We start from the raw sequence: 20,616 nt of genomic DNA, 5'->3' as shown, positions 1-20,616 counted from the left end.
GGGATGAGGGGGAAGGAGGTCCAAGAGGCAGGGGATATATGTATGCATATAGCTGATTCACTTCATTGTACAGCAGAAACTAACATAATATTGTAAAGCAATTATACTCCAATAAAAAATAAACAATAATCTCATTTCAAAATTAAAAAAAAAAAGAAAACTGGGGTACCAATATTCATTTCAGACAAAGCACACTTTAGAACAAGGAAAACTGTCAGGGATAAAGAGGGGGCATTACCGCATGATACGTAATTCAATTCTCCAACAGGAGATCGCAATCGTAAATGGCTATGTACCTAACAGAGCATCAAAATATATGAGGCAAAACTGATAGAACTGCAAAGAGAGAAGGACAAATCCACTATTATAACTGACAACGTCAACATCCGCTGTCAGTAACTGACAGAACAAGCAGGCAGAAAATCAGCAAGGATGGTTCACCTGGACAGCACTATCCCTCACCGGGATCTCACTGACATGCACGCGATATTCCACTCAACAACAGCACAATACACATTCTTCTCAAGCTCGCATGGAACACTTACCAAGTGCCTTAGTCCGTATGGGTTGCTGTAACAAAATATTAATGCTACAGTGCCATACAAACAACAAAAATTTATTTCTCACAGTTCGGGAGGCTGGAAGTCCGAGATCAGGGGCCAGCCTGGTCAGATGAGGGCCCCTTTCTGGATCTCAGACTTCCTGTTGTGTCCTCACATGGCAGAAGGGGTGAGGAGCTCTGCAGGGTCCCTTTCATAAGGGCACTAATCCCATTCATGAGCATGCCACCCTCATGACCTAGTCACCCTCCAAAGGCCCCACCTCCTAATACCATCCCCTTGGGAGTTATGATTTCAACAGATGAATTTGGGGTGGGGTTTGGGGGGGACACAAACATTCAGACCATAGCACCAAGACAGAACACATTTTGGGCCATAAAGCACACCTGAACAAGTTTTTTAAAAGTTGAAATCACTCAAAGTACATTCTCAGACCAGAATGGAATTAAACTAAAAATCAATAAAGGAAAATAGGTGAAATCCCCAAATATCTGGAAATTAAACAACATAATTCTAAACAACACATGGGTCAACGAGGAACTATGAAAAGAAAAATTTTTTGTTTTTTTAACTAAATGAAAACAAAAATACCACTTGTCAGAATTTCTACAACGTATTTAACAAAAGCAGTGCTTAGAAATATATAGCATTAAATGTATACATTAGAAAAGAAGAAAGATATCAAATCAATAACCTAAGCGTGTACCTTGGGAACTAAAATGAAGAGAAACTGAAGCCTAAAACAAGCAGAAGAAATATAATAAAAATTAGAGCATAAATCAATTAAATTGAAAACAAAGAGGAAATACAGAAAATCAATGAACCCAAAATCTGTTTTGCTGACCAGGTTAGCCAAGAAAAAGAAGACACAAACTACCAACGCCAAAAGAGAAAGAGGAGTCATCAACACTGATCCCATAGAAAAGGATAATAATATCCCATTAAAAGGATAATAATAAAGGAGTACTACAAAGAACTCCATGCCCCCAAATTTGATAATTTGGATAAAACAGACCAACTCCTTAAAAGACACGTACTACCAAAACTCACTCACACAAGGAGAAATAGACAAACAGAATAACTATATGTATCCTAAAAATTGAATCAATAATTAATAACTTTCCCAAAAGAAATCACCAGGCCCAGATGGTTTCTCTGCTGAATTGTACCAAACATTTAAGGAAGAAATGATACCGATTCTCTATACTCTATTTCAGAAATTAGAAGAGGAAGGAACACTTCCTAACTCATTCTATGAGGCCAGCATTCCCCTAATATCACAACCTGGCCTATCAGCACCCTAATGGGAAGGGGGCAACGGCGCCACTCATATTGGAGCATCCCCAGCGGCAGAAGGGGACAAGGTGGGTCTGAAAGGAGAAAAGAAGGGTGACAGGAAACCACGTCTGCTCTGCGCGGCTTGTCCTCTGGGGACGCCCCAAACTCATCTTTCTCCTCATCAATTTGTCAAAACAGAAAACGGTGAAAAACGTTGAGTGTAGCTGCATTGGAGCTTCTGCTGGAGAAGGATGAGGGGGGCGGGCCCGGTTGTCCCCCAGCCCCCGGGGAAGCCCGTGAGTGCAGATGCTCAGATGACCAGGCACACAGGACGGACAGCGTGGTGACCCCGCAGGTCCTACTCACCGGGAAGCTGCAGGCGCCTGGGGACCCTGGGCCATCCGCAGATCGGTCCCGGCCTGGCCGTCGGCTCCCCCGACGAGACGCAGCGACGCTCGGACGCTCCGGAGACTGAAATGAAAGCGTACACGGGCTGGCGTCAGCGGGCTGAACACACAGGCTGCTCCTGTACGAGCAGAAGGAAGTTCTCCGATGCGGTGCCGGATCACAGGCTCAGTAAAGCTCCCTGTGCCTGACGTCAAAGCAGCTCAGGACTCTGTAATCAGAGCTCCCGGGGTCCACAGAGCCACCCAACAGTTTGAAAATCAAAGAGTGGCAAGGTGATCATGAGTCTCCCCAAGTTTTCAGGGGAGCCCTCCCGCTACTCCCGAAGGCCAGCAGGCACTCAGGACGCAGCCACCGGCCCTGCTCTCCTGGGGATGCATTTCTCTAACCCTTTTGGAGGAAGATGCAGGAAACCCCGTGGCCTTAAGACTACAGGTTCCTTTTGCTCTGACAGGAAAGGAAGCATATTCTTCAAGGTTCTGTCCCCAACTTGTTTTCCCCAAAAAACCAAAATGCTACACAAGATACAGAGCTTGGTGATGTCTGGGTTATCTTAAAATTCTGTGCATTGCACACAGCACAGTGGGGGTAGGAATTTTACAAAATGCACTAAACAAAGTCTTGTCAAAGAAAGGGTGAGTGTGTGCATGTGCGGGTGTGCAGCACAAGCCACCCCGCGTGCAAGGGACATCGTCTGCCCCGACACGTGGGGGAGCCACCCTGGCAGGGGCGGCGCCTGCATCTCTGCATACAGCTGGGCCACGGAGAGACCTTGGCTCAGACCTAGCTCTGCCCTTACAGCCTGCGAAGGCTCCAGAACCTCCTGGGGCTCCGTTTCCTCCTCTCGGAGGATGCCAGGGGCGCTGAGATGTGGGGATCAGGCCCCACTCCAGCACCGGCAGCCTGGTCTCCCTGCCTGTCCAGTGAGGGCACAGACCCCCATTAACTTACGAGAGTCCTCGAGCTCTGATGCGGAGGGCTCCTGCCATGCTTCCTGCCCACAGAGCAGGCCACCCAGCTGGAGGCCTCCTAAATCCAATCACGGACCCCCTCCACCCTCCATGCAGATGACACCCAGCCCAAATCACACCGTGCCTGCCCCCACCTACAGCCAGGGACTCTAATGGGGTCTGGAAGCATGGTGCTGCACCACGCGGTGATCAGGTCTGGACCATGAGCTCCCGGGTCTGCGTTCTGCCGATCCCTGAAGCCTCACCCCTGTCACACCCCCAAGACCCCATGCTGTCGGGGTCTCACACCTTCCAGGCCAGTGTTTCAGCCATTCCCTTTTCACGCCTCTAGAATCTCACTGACAAACTACTATTCATCCTTCAAAACCCAACTGGGAGAGGCGTCCCTGAACTCCAGCAGTAACCACAATCTTCTCAGCCTGTCTTGTTTCTGCAGTTTTCACAATCATTCCCAGCCACATCTCCTGCTCCCTCTAGGCTCCTGGCCTGCCAAAGTCACAGCTTTCCAGAGACTTCACATGCCACTGCAGCCAGCAAGCTGAGGACATGGGCCTCAATCCCAGCCTTAAGGAAAGGGGAGGATAAATGCAAAAAGCAGCAAAGGTGGGGAAGCGACTCTGAGAGACGAGGATGGAGCATCAGGCTGGGGTCAAAGGCACCAGCTACAGCGGACGGAAAGCAATGGAGCACGCCACTGAGATCGCTGAAATCACACTGAGTGCCTGCCAGCCCCTGAAGCTGCACGCTCGCCGTGCTGCAAAACTGCCTTGAACCCACCCACCCGTCACCTGCCACGGGCTGCAGGCTGCCATGCGCGGCGTGTCCCTGAGGCTAAAAACGCAGCCAGCGTCTCAGCCATGCTCCTGCTCCACAGGCCCGCCACAGGGGGTAGGGGTGGCTGCCTGGGGCCCAGGGAGTCTTCCGTCAATGGTCCATCCACCCTCCGTCCAACAGCCACCAGTGGGGCCACCCCAGTGCATGCCAGGCTCAGGCCCTCGGCTCCATCTGCTGTGACGTCCAGCAGGACGCAGGTGACACAGTGCCTCCCTCCCTGTGCCCAGCCACTCACATGGTGTGCCCTGAAAAAGGGTTTGCAGGGAAATGCAAATCACTCCAGCAGCTCATAAATCCCCACGGTTGTGAACTAACTGGAAGTGAAAAGCAAGGTTCCCAGGGGCCAGTGGATGCCCTCCACCTCTGCTTCTCAACCCCAGAAAGAACATGGGCGTGAAACTGAGCAGGACCCTGTGGGGCTCCTGGGCACGGAAGCCTTTCTGTGTCCCCCGTTTCTTGTTTGTAGGGAACAGACTCCAGCCTCCATGACCTTCCCTGAGTTCGAACGCGCAGGTTCAAACAGTTGCTAATCAGGGAAGGGAGGGGATGCAGAGACAAGGGAGGAATAGCCAAGAAACAATAGTGCAGCCTTGGGGCAGGGTCCTGGTTCCACCTCAAGGGATACACATAACAATATCTTTGAGCTCTTCTGCAGAACTAAAACCCCCGACAAAGGGAAGACATCAACTACCTGATGAAGCAATCTTCATTCCAGAGAGAAAGTCACAGTTTGAGAACCTCCAGAACAACAGAAGCTCGTCAGGAGACCATCTGAGGCCAGATTAAAGTAGTACAGGCCTTGCACACACCCTGATCCTTATCAGCAACCCCACCCTTGAACCATTGCTATAAAACTCCTCACCAAATTCCCCGAGATTAAGACACACAGCTTTGAGGGCATGAGCTCACCGTGTCCCTCAAAGCAATAAAGCTATTCTTTTCCACTTCACCCAAAACTCTGTCTCTGAGATTCGAATAGGCACCGGTGCACAGAAGACGAGTTTCAGCATCAGATGGGTGAAGGACGGTGACCACATGTCAGGGCAAGACCAGCGCTCTGCTCCTGGTAGCTAAGAACCTTGGACCACCTCAGAGCCAACAGTGACCAGTGTGGGTAGGTGGCTCGGCTGGAATCAGCCAAGCCGGGACTGGGCTGGCGCAGGGACACTGCCAGAAGGGACATGGTGCTGGCAGTGTCACACCCACCTCCACCAGGCCCCCACTGGCACTGGGTCCCTGGATGCCTGGACAGCAGAAAAATGGCCGAGCTCACATGGTCAGGCCTGGCCCCAGGGTCAGGGGCAGCTCCAACCTTTGTAACCTGCTGGAGTCACTTTTTGCCAAGAGCCTTCTATGTGCTGTGGCCAGGCCTCCCCGCCCTGCCCCAAGCCCTGCTCACACCCCCCAGGCCACCACTCTCAGCTGGGGGAAGGTCCAATCACACCGCCCCCCAGGTTTTCCCACCCCGGTCCACTCAGCAAGGCCTTTCTCCATCTGGTCCCTAAAGAGCTGAGACAGAAGAGAAACAAATGGTCAACAGGCACATGAAAAGATGCTCAGCATCACTAATCATCAGGGAAATGTAAATCAAAGCCACAATGAGATCTCATACCCATTAGGATGGCTAGTATCAAAATGACAATAAATAACAAGTGTAGGCAAGGATGTGGAGAGAAGGGAAGCCTTGTGCACTGTTGGTGGGAATATAATATTAGTGCAGCCACTATGTAAAATAGTATGCGGGGTCCTCAAAAAATTAAACATAGAACTACCTTATGATGGGGGGAAGTCTCAGGTGGCTGCTGTCCGTGTCCAGGACAAAGGCGGAAGGGGGACCCACTGTCCTTCACAAAAACTCAAGTCCGTGGGCACATCCCACCTGAAAACCCCTGCCCTTCCACAAGTGCCCAGGAGCCCAGGTGTGCTCCGAGCACACCTGCCCTGGGAAGGTTCACGGCCCCCACCCACAGGTGCACATGACAACGGGCATGTCAGGCTTCAAAGGCAGCAGGGCCACCCGGTCACATGTTTGGGGTAAAAGAATCAGGACCAACTGTCCAAGGCACCAAAACGGCAACTTGGGAAAGCACTGACCCCAAGGTTCCTGGAGCCTCAGCGAGTGGTGTGGGGGAGGGGAGGGGCAGGCCAGGCCCCTGCGGAGAGCACAGAAGACCCCACAAGGCATAAGGAACAAAGATCGGGACAATCCATCCCCCTGGCCCAGGGCAGAGGGTCATCCTGGTCCTCAGATGGGAGCCGCCTGCCTTGCACACTACAACTTGGACGGTTCCCCTCCAGGCGGGAGTCCAGGCCCATCGACCCAGGGGGTGCTGAGCCTCCCGGGGTGAGGGATTCTCTTCTCAGCCCGTCCTCGAAGCCAGCAGAGCCTCAGGAAGGGCCAGTCACTCGCTCCAGGTTGCAGAGTTAAGTCCCAGGTGGAGCCTCTAGGGACATGTGAAGCATTCAACGCAGAATGTGATGATGTGGCCGCACTGAAGTATTTTTAGGTATCGTTTTCTACTCTGCCCGCTTTCGAAAATGTTGTAATTTTGTGTTATGCCAAAGTGACACCTCCCTGACTATCCGAAAAATATCCTCAATATGATCAGAGAGGTGAAATGATGGAAATGCCACAAATTGTGCAATGGACCCTCTACATGGATTAAAATGTCTGCATACTACATGATATATTCTAAATTTGATGGATACAAACTTGGGGGAAGTTTAGGGGATCTGACACCTGGCGGGCTCCCCAGACAAGTGAAGATTAGAAATAGGTCCTGAGCCCAAATCACACCTGTGCCTTCTGGCCGGGCAGACAGGCTCACCGCAGGTAGCAGGGGCCCCCGGGCTGCATGCACCCCAGCTCTGTGACAGTTTCGGTAGCTTACCACGTCGCTGGGTGGGCTGTCCTTGCGTGTGCAAGACCTCTGGTCCAGGACCACGGATCAGGGGCCCGCCCTAAGCCGACGGCTCCCTGGTGTGTATGCAACCCCACAGAACTTTCTGGAAGCCCACACACCATCCACCCATCAGCACCTCCAATGTTTGCCCAACAGGCACCTGGTGCCCAGCACATCCGAGCTGGCCAAGCCCTCCCCCCACGAGACTCAGCCTCCCCCTGTCCAGCTGATGACAACTCAGCCCCCAGCTGGGGTCCCCCTTGACTCCTTTCCCTCCCCTCCTCCAAGCCACCAGGTCTGTGCTGCCTCGAGCGTCAGACGCCTCTAGAACCCCCTCCTGCAATCACCCTCCCCATCAACCGCTCCTAACAGGGCTCCTGCTTCAGCCCTCGCCCAACATGGCCCTCTCAGGGTGGGTCAGCACCACGTAGGGGAGCCACACTCAGTCTCAATCAGCTCGAGCTGCTATAGCCAAGCACCACAGACGGGGTGGCTCATCCACAGGGATTTACTTCTCACAGTTATGGAGGCTGGACGTCCAAGATCGGGATGCCTGCGTGGGTGGGTTCTAGCGAGAGCCCTTGTCTGGGTTGCAGATGGCTGACTTTTTGCTGTGTCCTCACACGGTGGAAGAGGAGGGAGCCAGCTGCCTCACCTCTTCTTATCAGGGCGCTAATCTCATTCTTAGGGCTCTACCCTCATGACCTCATCACCCCAAAGGTCCCACCTCCTAATATCACCACACTGGGCGTTAGATTTCAACACATGAACTGGCAGTGGAAGGGGGGGACACAAACATTCACTCCAGGACGAGTGTACATGCCCGTATGATGGTTATTCTTCAACAACACATTCACTTAAAGAAATCAAAGCTAGGCCTGGGGTGGGGAGGGGAAAACAGGGGATGCCTGCTAATGGGTATGGGCGATGGTAATGTTCCAGGATTAGATGGTGGTGATGGTTGCACAACATTGTGAGTGTGTTAAAAACCACTGAACTGTGTATTTCAAAGGGGTGAATTTTTTTTTATTTTTCTATTTTGTGATGTGGACCATTTTTAAAGTCTTTATTGAATTTGTTACAATACTGCTTCTGTTTCATGTTTTGGTTTTTTGGCCCTGAGGCATGTGGGATCTTAGCTCCCCGACCAGGGGTCGAACCCGCACCCCCTGCATTGGAAGGCGAAGTCTTCACCACTGGACTGTCAGGGAAGTCCCCAAATGGGTGAATTGTATGTTATGCGAATTGTATCTCAGTAAAGCTGTTATAAAAATATTATTATAAATCGTAAGTCAGGTCGAATCCTCCTCTCCTCAAGCGTCCCCCCTCCAAAGACCCCCGACATGCAGAGCACATGTCCTCATAAGGGTGGGGAGAGCCTCCAGGCCTGGCCTCCGCGCCCTCCGGCCTCCGTCCATCACCCTGCCCCAGCCGCAGGGCTCTGTGCCGAGGCTCAGCCACGCCAGGCCTGCCCCCGGCGAGCCCTGGGTGACAGCTGAGCACTCAGCACCCCACTCACCGGGCCGGGCTGCAGCCTTGTCCTGCCCTCCCACCCCCCTCACCCACGGGACGGAAACCCCGCCACCCCCACCTGCCACATTCTGTGGGGGCCACCCACAGCAGTACTCAGTGGCACCCCGCTGAATGGTGACTCGATGACAGGACCATCCCCAGGACACACACAGAGACCGATGCTCAGGGGGACCAAGGGCTGCCCAGGCCACCTGCCAGGTGAACAGGGCAACCACTTCGACCAGGTCTGAGGACATCCAGCCCCACCTCGTCGGGGCCCAGCTCACTCATGAACACCTCCACGTGCCAGGCCCAGCCGGGCGAGGTGCAAACCCTCGGAGTGGCCTGGACACCCAGCTCCATGGCTGTGGGGCATGGGGCATGGAGGGGTCACAGGTTCTGCCCTCGGAGCAGCCACAGCTGGAAGGATGCTGTACGAGAGGCGTCCCCTGCCACGTGGGGCCGGGAGGACAGCCGTTCCAACCGAGACGCCACATCCAGGCCAGTTCTTGTTCCAACAAAAAGAGGGGCCGGTCCTCATCCTGAAAGCGCCGCAGATCCCCTCCCACCTCCCTCCCTATTCACACGCTCACCACAAGCAAGGGGGGCGCACATGGGGCCATGGCGGCCGCCCCCCCAGAACCCCACGCTATCCATCGTGGGACAGCAGGGCCACGGCAGCAGCCCTCCACCCACACACCCATACCCACCCGGGCAGTCCTTTAAAATACTACATCTTGCTAGAACATTCCGAGATAAATGACACAAATTCCAAGAGGGGAAAAGGAGGGGAAACCGGGAAGAGGAGCCCAGGGAGGCTGCCTGCTTCATCTGCTGCTTTCCAGTCCCCATAGTCCCTTGCCACACGGTGACAGGCGCTGAGACCCGAGCAGGCTCAGAATTCGGGGTGGGGGGACCAGGACACCACAGAAGCACAGCTCCCTGGGCGAGAGCCAGCACCTCAGCACCCTGGCCCTTCCCAAGACTCCAAAGGCTGTTACCAGGGTAGTCCTTAAAACAGGAAGAAGCTAACAGGACACAACTAACGAACTAGTAGAACAAAAGGATGGTAGTCTGAGTCTTTATGCTTTTGTCAAGACCCATAGAATGTACAACACAAAGAGTGAACCTAACCCTAATTTAGTTAATAATAATAATAATAGTGTATCAATATTGGCTCATCAGTGGTAACTAATGTACCATACTAACACAAGATGTTAATAATAGGGGAAATTAGGGGGTATGGGGTTTACAGGCCATATGGGAACTTTCTGCTCAACTTTTCTGCAAACCTAAAACTGCTGAAATAATTATGCTTCCAAATTTTAAAAAATATGGTGGTTCGACAGATGAATGGATAAAGAAGATGTGGCACATATATACAATGGAATATTACTCAGCCATAAAAAGAAACGAAATTGAGTTATTTGTAGTGAGGTTGATGGACCTAGAGTCTGTGATACAGAGTGAAGTAAGTCAGAAAGAGAAAAACGAATCATATGCTAACACATATACATGGAATCTAAAAAAAAAAAAATGGTTCTAATGAACCTAGGGGTAGGACAGGAATAAAGACAAAGACACAGACACAGAGAATGGACTTGAGGACACGGGGAGGGGGAAGGGTAAGCTGGGACGAAGTAAGAGAGTAGCATTGACATATATACACTACCAAATGTAAAATAGATGGCTAATGGGAAGCAGCTGCATGGCACAGGGAGATCAGCTCTGTGCTTTGGGACCACCTAGAGAGGTGGGATAAGGAGGGTGGGAGGGAGACGCAAGAGGGAGGGGATATGGGGACATACGTATGCATATAGCTGATTCACTTTGTTATACAGCAGAAACTAACACTGTAAAGCAATTATACTCCAATAAAGATGTTAAAAAAAAAAAGAATCATAACATTCCTCTACTCTACTAGAAGGGCTTAAAAAAACAAAACAAAACAAAAAACAAACAAAAAAAACGTTGACAAAACCAAATCCTGATGAGGAAATGCGACAGCTATAACTCATACCTTGCTGATGAGGGTGCAAAATGATGCAGCCACTATGTGAAACATGTTGGCAGCTTCCTACAAAGTTATACAAACACTTATCATAAGACCCAGCCATCCCAATTCTCATATTTACCTAAGTGAGACGAAAACTGACCGTCACATAAAACCTGTACATGTGTGTTTATAAGCAGCTTTATTCATAATAGTAAAAAACTTAGTGCTGAATTTGACCAATGCCTTTTCTGCATTTATTGTGAAGATCGTTTTTTTTCACCTTTATTCTATTAACATGGTAAATTGTGTTGATTGATTTTCAAATGTTGAATAAACCTTGCCTTTCTGGGATAAACCACCCCCCAAAAAAGAATATGATGGTTGATATTCAGAAGGCTGAATGTAAGAATGGGTATAATTGAGGAGCCGATGGGTAAACTGATAGATGGAGCTAAGGGATTCTCCCACAATGCAGTGCAAACAGACCCTGGGCAGCACCCCTGGAGGAGGACAGGTTTTTCCTGACTTTAATGAGAGTCACTGGGCTCCAAGAGCATCCATCCCCAGCCCCACCACACACAGTGTTCCTCTCTCCAAACTGCGGAGCATTAGTAGATTCTCAGGCTTTTGGTTGTTCATCTCATCTTTCCCCAGGACTGCTTTGGGGGGTGAGGGGGACAGCACAGAAAACCTTAGAAACCATGTCAACCTTTGCCTAGATCCTCTGCCTCTCCCTGGCTGTGGCATTTCACAGTTCATGGCCTGAGGGAGAACCACTCTCTCTTTATTTAGCTATTGGTGGTGAATAACTTCTTTGCTGGTTTTCTCCTTTTAAAAAAAATTTATTTCTTTAGAAGGAGTCCCAGCGACGCCTTTCAGAAAAGCAATTCCGCCTTCTCTATCAAAAATTTAAACACGCATATCCTTTTACCCAGCAACTGCATTTCCAGGAGTCACATGTATATGAAATGATGTGAGTATAGGGATTTTCACTGCAGCAATCTTTTTAAAAACTGGAAGCAACCTAAGTGCCCATCACTAGGACAATGGTTAAATAAATTAGGGCAGAATCCACAGGCTGGAATACTCTGAGACTTTTTTTTAAAGAGGTAGGCCAATATGTGCTGACAGAGAGAAATCTTACAAGCCTGAGATTGAGTGAAAACAGCAAGTTAGCTAAGTATGTGTATGTGTGCATGTCTGTGAGTGTGTGTCTGTGTGTGTGTAGATCCCAGTTACAGACACGGCAAGCCAGCTAGACAATGTATACACATCTGCAAGTCCATGTATGAACGCAAAGGCAAACAGAACAGACCGGAAGGGCTCCCACCAATGCCCGCCAGCACTTCCTCTGTGGACGGCATGCAGATGGGAGAGGAGGCCAAGGGGGCATCACTTTGACTCTATTAAATACGTGCGTACTGGTTGGGTCTTCTACCAAAATGCGTTTCTTATTCAGCAGTATTAAGATGAAACCCACAGTCTGTGCCTTTGAGGGTTTCACATTCTAGCTGGGAGGTGTCAGCACTGAGAAAACCCACAGTGGGGAACGGCGGTCAGGAGGGAGGGGGCGTGTGTGGAGAGTGCAGGGGCCCGAGGCTCCTCGGGAAGGAAGGTCACCCCCGGCAGAGGGGATCAGAACACACGCAGCATAGGGCAGCTGGGGAAACGGAAACACGGAGGCAGGTGGGGACCAGACACAGGGAGGCGATGGGGGCTGGGACCTGGGCCCAGGGCTGCACTGGACCAGGGGAGGGGAGGCGCTGCTGTGTTGATCTGGGGGAAACTGAGAATTTAGTTTCACTCACTGAGGGGTTCACATGTGTGTATGTGTGTGTGGTGTGTGCATGATGCATGGTATGTATATGCATGTATGTGTGTGTGGTGTGTGCATGATGTATGTGTACGGTATAGGTATGTGTGTATGTGTGTGTGGTGCATGGTGTGGTATGTGATACATGTAAGTGTGATGCATGTGTATGTATGTGTGTATATGATGCATGTGTACGATGTGTGTATGGGGTGTGTATGTGTGTATGGGGTGAGTGTGTGGGGGGTGTGTGTGTATGGTGTGTGTGTGTGTGTGTGTATGGGGTGTGTGTGTGTGCATGGTGTGTGTATGTATGGCGTGTGTGTGTATGGCGTGTGTGTGTATGGTGTGTGTGTATGGGGTGTGTGTGTGTGTATGGGGTGTGTATGTGTGTATATGGGGTGTGTATGTATGTATATGGGGTGTGCATGTGTGTATGGTGTGTGTATGGCGTGTGTGTGTGTATGGGGTGCATGTGTGTGTATGGTGTGTGTGTGTGTATGGGGTGTGTATGTGTGTATATGGAGTGTGTGTGTGTATGGTGTGTGTGTGTGTATGGGGTGCGTGTCTGTGTATGGTGTGTGTGTGTGTGTGTGTGTGTGGTGTGTGTATGTGTGTATGGGGTGCGTGTCTGTGTATGGTGTGTGTGTGTGTATGGTGTGTGTATGTGTATGGTGTGTGTGTGTATGGTGTGTGTATGTGTGTGTGGTGTGTGTGTGGCGTGTGTGTGTGTATGGTGTGTGTGTGTGTATGGTGTGTGTGTGTATGGTGTGTGTATGTGTGTGTGGTGTGTGTGTGGCGTGTGTGTGTGTATGGTGTGTGTGTGTGTATGGTGTGTGTATGTGTGTATGGTGTGTGTGTGTATGGTGTGTGTGTGTATATGGCATGTGTGTGTGGTGTGTGTGTATGGCGTGTATGTGTGTATGGTGTGTGTGTGTGTATATGGTGTGTGTGGTGTGTGTGTGTGTATGGCATGTGTGTGTATGGTGTGTGTGTGTGTATGTGTGCGTATGGTGTGTGTGTGTGTGGTGTGTGTGTATGGTGTGTGTGTGCGAGTATGGTGTGTGTGTGTATGATGTGTGTGTGTATGGTGTGTGTATGTGTGTATGGTGTGTGTGTGTATGGTGTGTGTGTGTATGGTGTGTGTCTGTGTGTGGGGTGTGTGTGTGTGTGTATGGTGAGTGTGTGTGTGTATGGCGTGTGTGTGTGTATGGCGTGTGTGTGTGGCGTGTGTGTGTGTATGGTGTGTGTGTGTGTATGGCGTGTGTGTGTATGGCGTGTGTGTGTATGGCGTGTGTGTATGGCGTGTGTGTGTGTGTGGCGTGTGTGTGTGTATGGTGTGTGTGTGTATGGCATGTGTGTGTGGCGTGTGTGTGTGTGTATGGCGTGTGTGTGTGTATGGCGTGTGTGTGTGTATGGTGTGTGTGTGTGTGTATGGTGTGTGTCTGTGTGTGGTGTGTGTGTGTGTATGGCGAGTGTGTGCATGCATACACACGTGCCCCGGGGAGGCCGGGGCCAACTGCCGAGGACGAACAGCAGGAGCAGCAGGCAGGACCCACACTCAGGCCCAGGAGTGCGTGGACAAAGAGGATGAGACGCACATCCTCCCCCGGAGCAGCACTCACAGAGGGTGGTCAGGGTCAGGGCGGGACATGTTCCCTGACCCCTCTCTGGGGGGCAGTCGGGTCAGTCCAGCGGGGGGTTGTGCTGAGGGGTGCAGGGAGCACAGGTGGCATAGGCCCTGTGAGTGCCCACCCAGGAAGAGAAGCAGCTGGTGACAACAGCCCCCTCCTGAAATCTGGGGGACATCAAATCCCAGGGGCCGGCCAGAGGCGTCCTCAGAAGAACGATGGGCCTCCAAAAGGAGACCCTACCGCGAAATGGCCCAAACCCCAAACCCGTTTAAATATTCCACTGCAACGTCAACCCCTTCACAGACAAAAAATCAAGCAGACAGCATTTTCATATCTTCTTTTTTGTGGAATCTAAAATATGGCACAAATGAACTTATTTATGAAACAGAAACAGACCCACAGACATAGAAAACAAATTTATGGGAATTCCCTGGTGGCGCAGTGGTTAAGAATCTGCCTGCCAATGCAGGGGACACGGGTTCGAGCCCTGGTCCAGGAAGATCCCACGTGCCGCAGAGCAACTGAGCCTGTGCGCCGCAACTACTGAAGCCCGTGCGCTCTAGAGCCCACAGAGCCCATGGGCCTAGAGCCCATGCTCCGCAACAAGAGAAGCCACCGAAATGAGAAGCCCGCGCACCACAACGAAGAGTAGTCCCCGCTCCCAGCAACTAGAGAAAACCCACGCAGCAATGAAGACCCAATGCAGCCAAAAATTAATTAATTTTTTTAAAAAGTAGCAATATCTGTATGCTATTTTTTAAAAAAAGAAAACAACCTTACGGTTACCAAAGGGGAAAGTGGGGGAGGTGTACATTAGGAGTTTGGGATTAAAAGATACAAACCATTATATATAAAATAGATAAACAACAAGGCTCTACTGTATAGCACAGGGAACTATATTCAATATCCTGTAATAAACCATAATGGAAAAGGATCTGAAAAAGAATATGTACGTGTATGTATAACTGAATCACTGTGCTGTACACCAAAAACTAACACAACATTGTAAATCAACTACACTTCAATAAAAAATTAAATTAAAAAAAAACAAATTAATTAATGAATGAAAATAAAGCCTGCTTCCTTTCAGAAGTCGCTCAAGGAATTTAAATTCTCCTATAAACCATGCTTGGGAGTGAGCAGCTTTCCCAGGTTCTGAAACCACGGAACAGCGGGTGTGAGCGCCCCCCTGCCACCTCCCACCCTCTTTCCACCCTAACCTGCCAGACACTGCTGCCAAAAGTGCTGGATGAAAACCACTTTCCAGCCCCTTCTCAGGAAGCCCTCTTGCATCACGAAAGGACATCTGCGGAATGGCATTAAAGCCTCAAAACACGCTGCAAGAAGCTAAGTGATTTTATGCTACAACCAGGAGAAATTTTTTTTAAATATTGAGAACAGCTAAAATTCTGCAAACCGAAGCCCCACGAGGTGGGGGCAGATGTCTCCTCTGCTGCAGTAAGTCCATCACCTGACCCAGCACCTTGCACACACAGGGCCCATCACCCTGCCACCCTGCCCGCCCCTCGGCGTCCCCCACAAATGGCAGGGATGTTGTCTTGGGAGGTGTGGACCCATGGGCTTTAAGCTCGGCCACTGGGCAGGTAGGCCAAGCCCGCCCCATCTGTCTGGAAGTTCTTGCCTTCTGTCCTTGCCTGTAACACAGCAAACCACGGTGCGAGGCATCCGATTTACACGGGACAAAACTCAGTGGTCCCTGCCCTGGACAAGTGCGGATGTGCTCAGAACCAGAACACGATCTCCCCAGGGCACGGCAGCCCGTGGCCAGGCCACCACGCAGCGCGGTGCACAGTAGGTGTTCCACAAGCACTTGCTGAATGGTGAGTGAATGGATACATTGATGGATGTTATGACTCTGAAATCTTACAAAAGGCTTAATGCACATTTTACTTTTTATTTTTTTAAATATTTATTTATTTACTTATTTATTTATTTTGGCTGCGCCGGGTCTTAGTTGAGTCACATGGGATCTTCGTTGCAACATGCGGGATCTTTCAGTTGCAGCATGCGGGCTTCTTAGTTGTGGCATGCAGACTTCTTAGTTGCAGCATGCACGCAGGATCTAGTTCCCAGACCAGGGATCGAACCTGGGCCCCTTGCATTGGGAGCACAGAGTCTTACTCACTGGACCACCAGGGATGTCCCTAATGCACGTTTTAGAAGTAAATGCACACACAAGATACTCAAGGTACCTTCAAGCAAAAGGCCCAGGGAACAAAGGATAAAAAATCAGGTGACACTGGGGCCAGGGGCTCATCGTCTCACAACCCTGCAGCCTGGTGGAACTGTCCCATAACTGTATGAGGGCGCCCAGGTGAAACAAGGCCATCCCCACAGTCCCCAGGGAAATCTGCAGAATAAAGAGAATCAGCCTCCAGAGGGTGCCAGGCTGGATGGAGCACCCCAGCCATCAGCCACCCAGCCTCCTCACCCACGCCCACCCGAGTTAGGAGCCAGCAGCTGGAACTCGGGCTTTTCATGCATCTTCACCTCCGTGATGCTGTGCCATGTAGGGCAGGATGTGGGTTCTGAATGAAGCCGGGAGCCTGACCCGTTCCCTCCCAGGTTCCAAATCCCCCTGCCCCTGAGCACAGCTTTTCCATTTCAGATTTCAAAGTGAAAAGGACAGATCTTTGAATAACCCGTGCTTCCTAATCCATCGGATATTCTCAGAAATAGCAAGTCTCTTCTCTGGACCTTCCTTGAAATAGCCTGGCCCTTACATATGACAAAATGATGCAAAGTGGCATCTCCATGACCCAAATACGAACACTGGAAATACTTCCGGGTCTTCCAAATAGCAATAAGAAATATTTAAGACAATTTAATGCCAAGGCCATTTAATAGAATTTGAGACAGCTCAGGCAAATACACTATTGGAGAGAACAGATAACCAATGAAAAATTCAAACAGATACCACTATATAAGTAGAATTGAGGGGAGAAAATCACTTCATAGCTGTAGAGGATTTCCAAAGACGATGCTCTTGAAATCTCTTCTAAAACAATATGTTCCAACTTCCCACTAATCCAAATTACTCTAGCGATGTCTGCCTTCAGCGGCTAGCAGCAAATATGCATCCTCATTATCTTACTTGGCATGGTGGTATCAAGGAAGCTTCTATTTCCATCTTTCCATCACTAAAGCTAACGTGAGTCTCCCATCTGCATTGGTGACAGCTCCCTTTCTGATGAGAAGCAGAAACGTGTCCAGATGGGCTCGGGGCAGCAAGCAGACTGCCCACAAAGCCACCATGGTGTGGGGTGGGCGAGGGGATCATCACAGGGGCTACCTTTTGGTTTTTTTTTAACAGGAAGCAGTTCTGAATGGCTTAAGCAGGATGTATTTTGATTTGTAAAGCTCTATTAAATTGAAGAAAGAGAAAGAATCCATCCCCAGCTCCGTACAGAACAAGTGAATATCATTAGCCCCCAAACTGTCAATGAATTAAACTCCTTCCCTGACCATGCAGAGCAGCCCTGGGTGTGGGCATCTTGTCTCTGCCAAGCAAGCCCACAGGCCAGCCCCTGCCACACGGCCCTACGGGAGCTACAGATGCCAGCAATGCACTATCTTATTTGTTCAGGGGAAGCAAAACGGTCCAGTGCTCGTTGCTGTGTTCTTTCTTCCCAACAAGACCTAATTGCTGCTGTCCTCCTCTGGGATCTGGTCTCCCTGGACAGAGCAGGAAGGCAGCCAGCAGAACCTAAACTGTCCAGCTCCCTGGATCAGGCCTCAGTGCACTAAGCTCCTGGAAACTCAAAGATGCAGAACCCAGGCACACAGAACCTCCTGTTTCTGAAGGTATTAATATGAAGTCAAAATTAAAATCACATATTCGGGCTTCCCTGGTGGCGCAGTGGTTGAGAATCTGCCTGCCGGTGCAGGGGGCGCGGGTTCGAGCCCTGGTCTGGGAAGATCCCACATGCCGCGGAGCAACTAGGCCCGTGAGCCACAACTACTGAGCCTGCGCGTCTGGAGCCTGTGCCCCACAAGAGAGGCCACAACAGTGAAAGGCCCGCGCACCGCGATGAAGAGTGGCCCCCGCTTGCCACAACTAGAGAAAGCCCTCGCACAGAAATGAAGACCCAACACAGCCATAAATAAATAAATAAATAAATAAATTTATAAAAAAAAAAAAAATCACATATTCTTATGGTTCTTTCTTTAAAAAACACAATCAATGCTTCTTATTGAAAAACCAGAAAATGTAGGTTATTCATTTCGTGACCCTCCCTTTTGGAAAAGAATCACATAGATGAAAATTGGTACATTCCCTAAAAATCAACACTTAGGATCCTTGAAACTCTAATATTTGAATTTTTAAATAATTTCCTATCAAGCCCATTCTATAGAATGCAAACTATCTCGAGCGGACACACTGTTAGATAAATGTGATATGAAACTAAAATTTCAAATAGATGCAGCTATATAAAAATGGAAAGAGAAAAACTGCTTCATTGCTATATAGAATTTCCAAAGATGATGTTCTGGAAACCAGCCACGGTTTTGACATCTATGAAAACAAATCACTGGGGTGCACTTGGACAAGGGCTATAAGAAAATAACCGTGGGAGAACAGAATATAGAAGAAATATTTCTCCTATTTATATATATTGGGCTGGCCAAAAAGTTCGTTCGGTTTTTCTGTCCATTCTTGAATGAACTTTTTGGCCAACCCAATATACATACAGCCTCCTATATATATAACTGAATCACTGTGCTGTATACCTGAAACTAACACAGCACTGTAAAATAACTATACATCAACTAAAAAAATAAAATAATATTTTTTTAAAAGCCAGAACCAAAAAAAACAATTGTGGTAACTCTCTTTCCCAACCGACGCGGGTGGTGTGCTGTAGAGGACTGAAGCACGGCCCAGGTGCCCTGGATTGAAAGCTCCTTCACCAGCCCTCTCCACGGACAAGAAATGGCCCAACCATCACTCCTCTGACAGAAGACATTGAAGACTGCTGTTAGGATGCAAGTCATATCTGCCGGGGCAGCGCTTTCATTTATTGCCCACCCTTAAGGTTTCAGCAGGAATTACTGGGCCAGACACTGTTAATCCACCAGTCCCTGAGCTCTTCCCATTTCCTGCCTGGTGCTACTGGACACCTTACACTGTGACTGCCATCATACCTGAGGACAGATACCTCTGACCCCATCTACCACGTAACTACACAGATCAGTCACTGGCTACCGCAAAGCCCTGAAGAAACGAGGTGATTCTTTCAGTCAGGCTGAATAATCCCATACTGGAGGGGCTTCTAATGAAAAGCCATATTCCCTGACCCCAACTTCCCCAGGCCACTGCCAACCCTCTTCCTTAGTTCAGATTTTAATTCTTCTGGTGGCTATTTCCATCTCTCTAAATAATATTTTTACACCTCTATTTCTGGATATATTATCAACTTCAGATAAAATGTACTGACATCCTTGGGGCTTCCCTGGTGGCGCAGTGGTTGGGAATCTGCCTGCCAATGCAGCAGACACGGGTTCAAGCCCTGGTCTGGGAAGATCTCACATGCCGCGGAGCAACTAGGCCCGTGAGCCACAACTACTGAGCCTGCGCGTCTGGAGCCCATGCTCCGCAACAAGAGAGGCCACGACAGTGAGAGGCCCGCGCACCGCGATGAAGAGTGGCCCCGCTCGCCGCAGCTGGAGAAAGCCCTCGCACAGAAACGAAGACCCAACACAGTCAAAAATAAAATAAATAAATAAATAATAAATAAAAAAAATTAAAAAAAAAAATGTACTGACATCCTTATACGAGAGGCGATACGTTGCGGGACCTCCTGGGCTCTTGTGCCACTGACCGTGATCACAGTAGCCATGGCAGGCGCTCCCATCCTGACGAAGGGCTCTGGGAGAAACACATCCTCCAGAGAAGCTCCCACCAATTCTGGGAACAGAGGCGCATCCTTTGGGTGGCCTGTGACCATGTAGCCCTCAGGATGAATACAAGCTCTTTTCCCTTTTTGAACTTGTTAAAGCCCTAGATAGGAGCTGCCATTCACTTGGCCTGTCCCTGCTTCTCTTTGGGGTTAGGGACTGGCTCCCACACCCATCTGCACCCTCCAGTCTCAGCAGCAGGCCCAGGAGCCCGTGGAGACTGCACGTGAGCCTGCTGAGAGCAGAAGCGAGCGAGAGCACCAGCGTGGCCAGCCCCCACCTGCCCACGCGCAGAGGCTGTGAACCGCGGAGACCGAGGTCTCGCCGCTTTGTTCTTTCTACTACACGACATATTCCTGATGTCCAACGGATGAACGGATAAACAACATGTGGCATGTACATACAATGGAATGTGACTTGGCCTTAAAAAAGAAGGAACCCCTAAATACGAAAGGAACTCATACAACTCTGAAAAAAACAACTTTTTTCATGGGCAAAGGACCTAAATAGATTTTTCCAAAGACATACAAATAGCCACAGGCACATGAAAAGGCGCTCAACATCACCGATCATCAGGGAAATGCCAATCAGAACCACAGTGAAGTATCACCTCACGCCTGTTAGAATGGCGATCACCAAAAAGACAACAAATAACAAGCGTTGACGAGCACGTTGAGAAAAGGGAGCCCTCGTGCTCTGTTGGTGGGAATGTAAATTGGTGCAGCCACTACGGAAAACAGTGTGGAGGCTCCTCAAAAAATTTAAAATACAACTACCAGCAATTCTACTTCTGG

General features: G+C 49.8%; 1 protein-coding gene across 7 annotated transcripts in view; it reads right to left on the bottom strand.

Annotated features, from left to right (window-relative positions):
* Nucleotides 1-20,616, bottom strand: part of APBA2 (amyloid beta precursor protein binding family A member 2) — a 232,770-nt gene that overhangs the window by 187,855 nt on the left and 24,299 nt on the right. For all 7 annotated transcript variants that reach the window (XM_082386045.1, XM_082386050.1, XM_082386051.1 and 4 more), the window contains exon 2: nt 2,205-2,309. The gene's annotated coding sequence lies outside the window, so the exon portion shown is untranslated. The remainder of the gene's footprint in view (nt 1-2,204; nt 2,310-20,616) is intronic.

Source organism: Balaenoptera borealis (genome assembly GCF_965194805.1).
Source record: "Balaenoptera borealis genome assembly, chromosome: 3".
Taxonomy (NCBI): domain Eukaryota; kingdom Metazoa; phylum Chordata; class Mammalia; order Artiodactyla; family Balaenopteridae; genus Balaenoptera; species Balaenoptera borealis.
The sequence above is the reverse complement of the archived record's forward strand: the minus strand, read 5'-3'. Positions and strand labels throughout refer to the sequence as shown.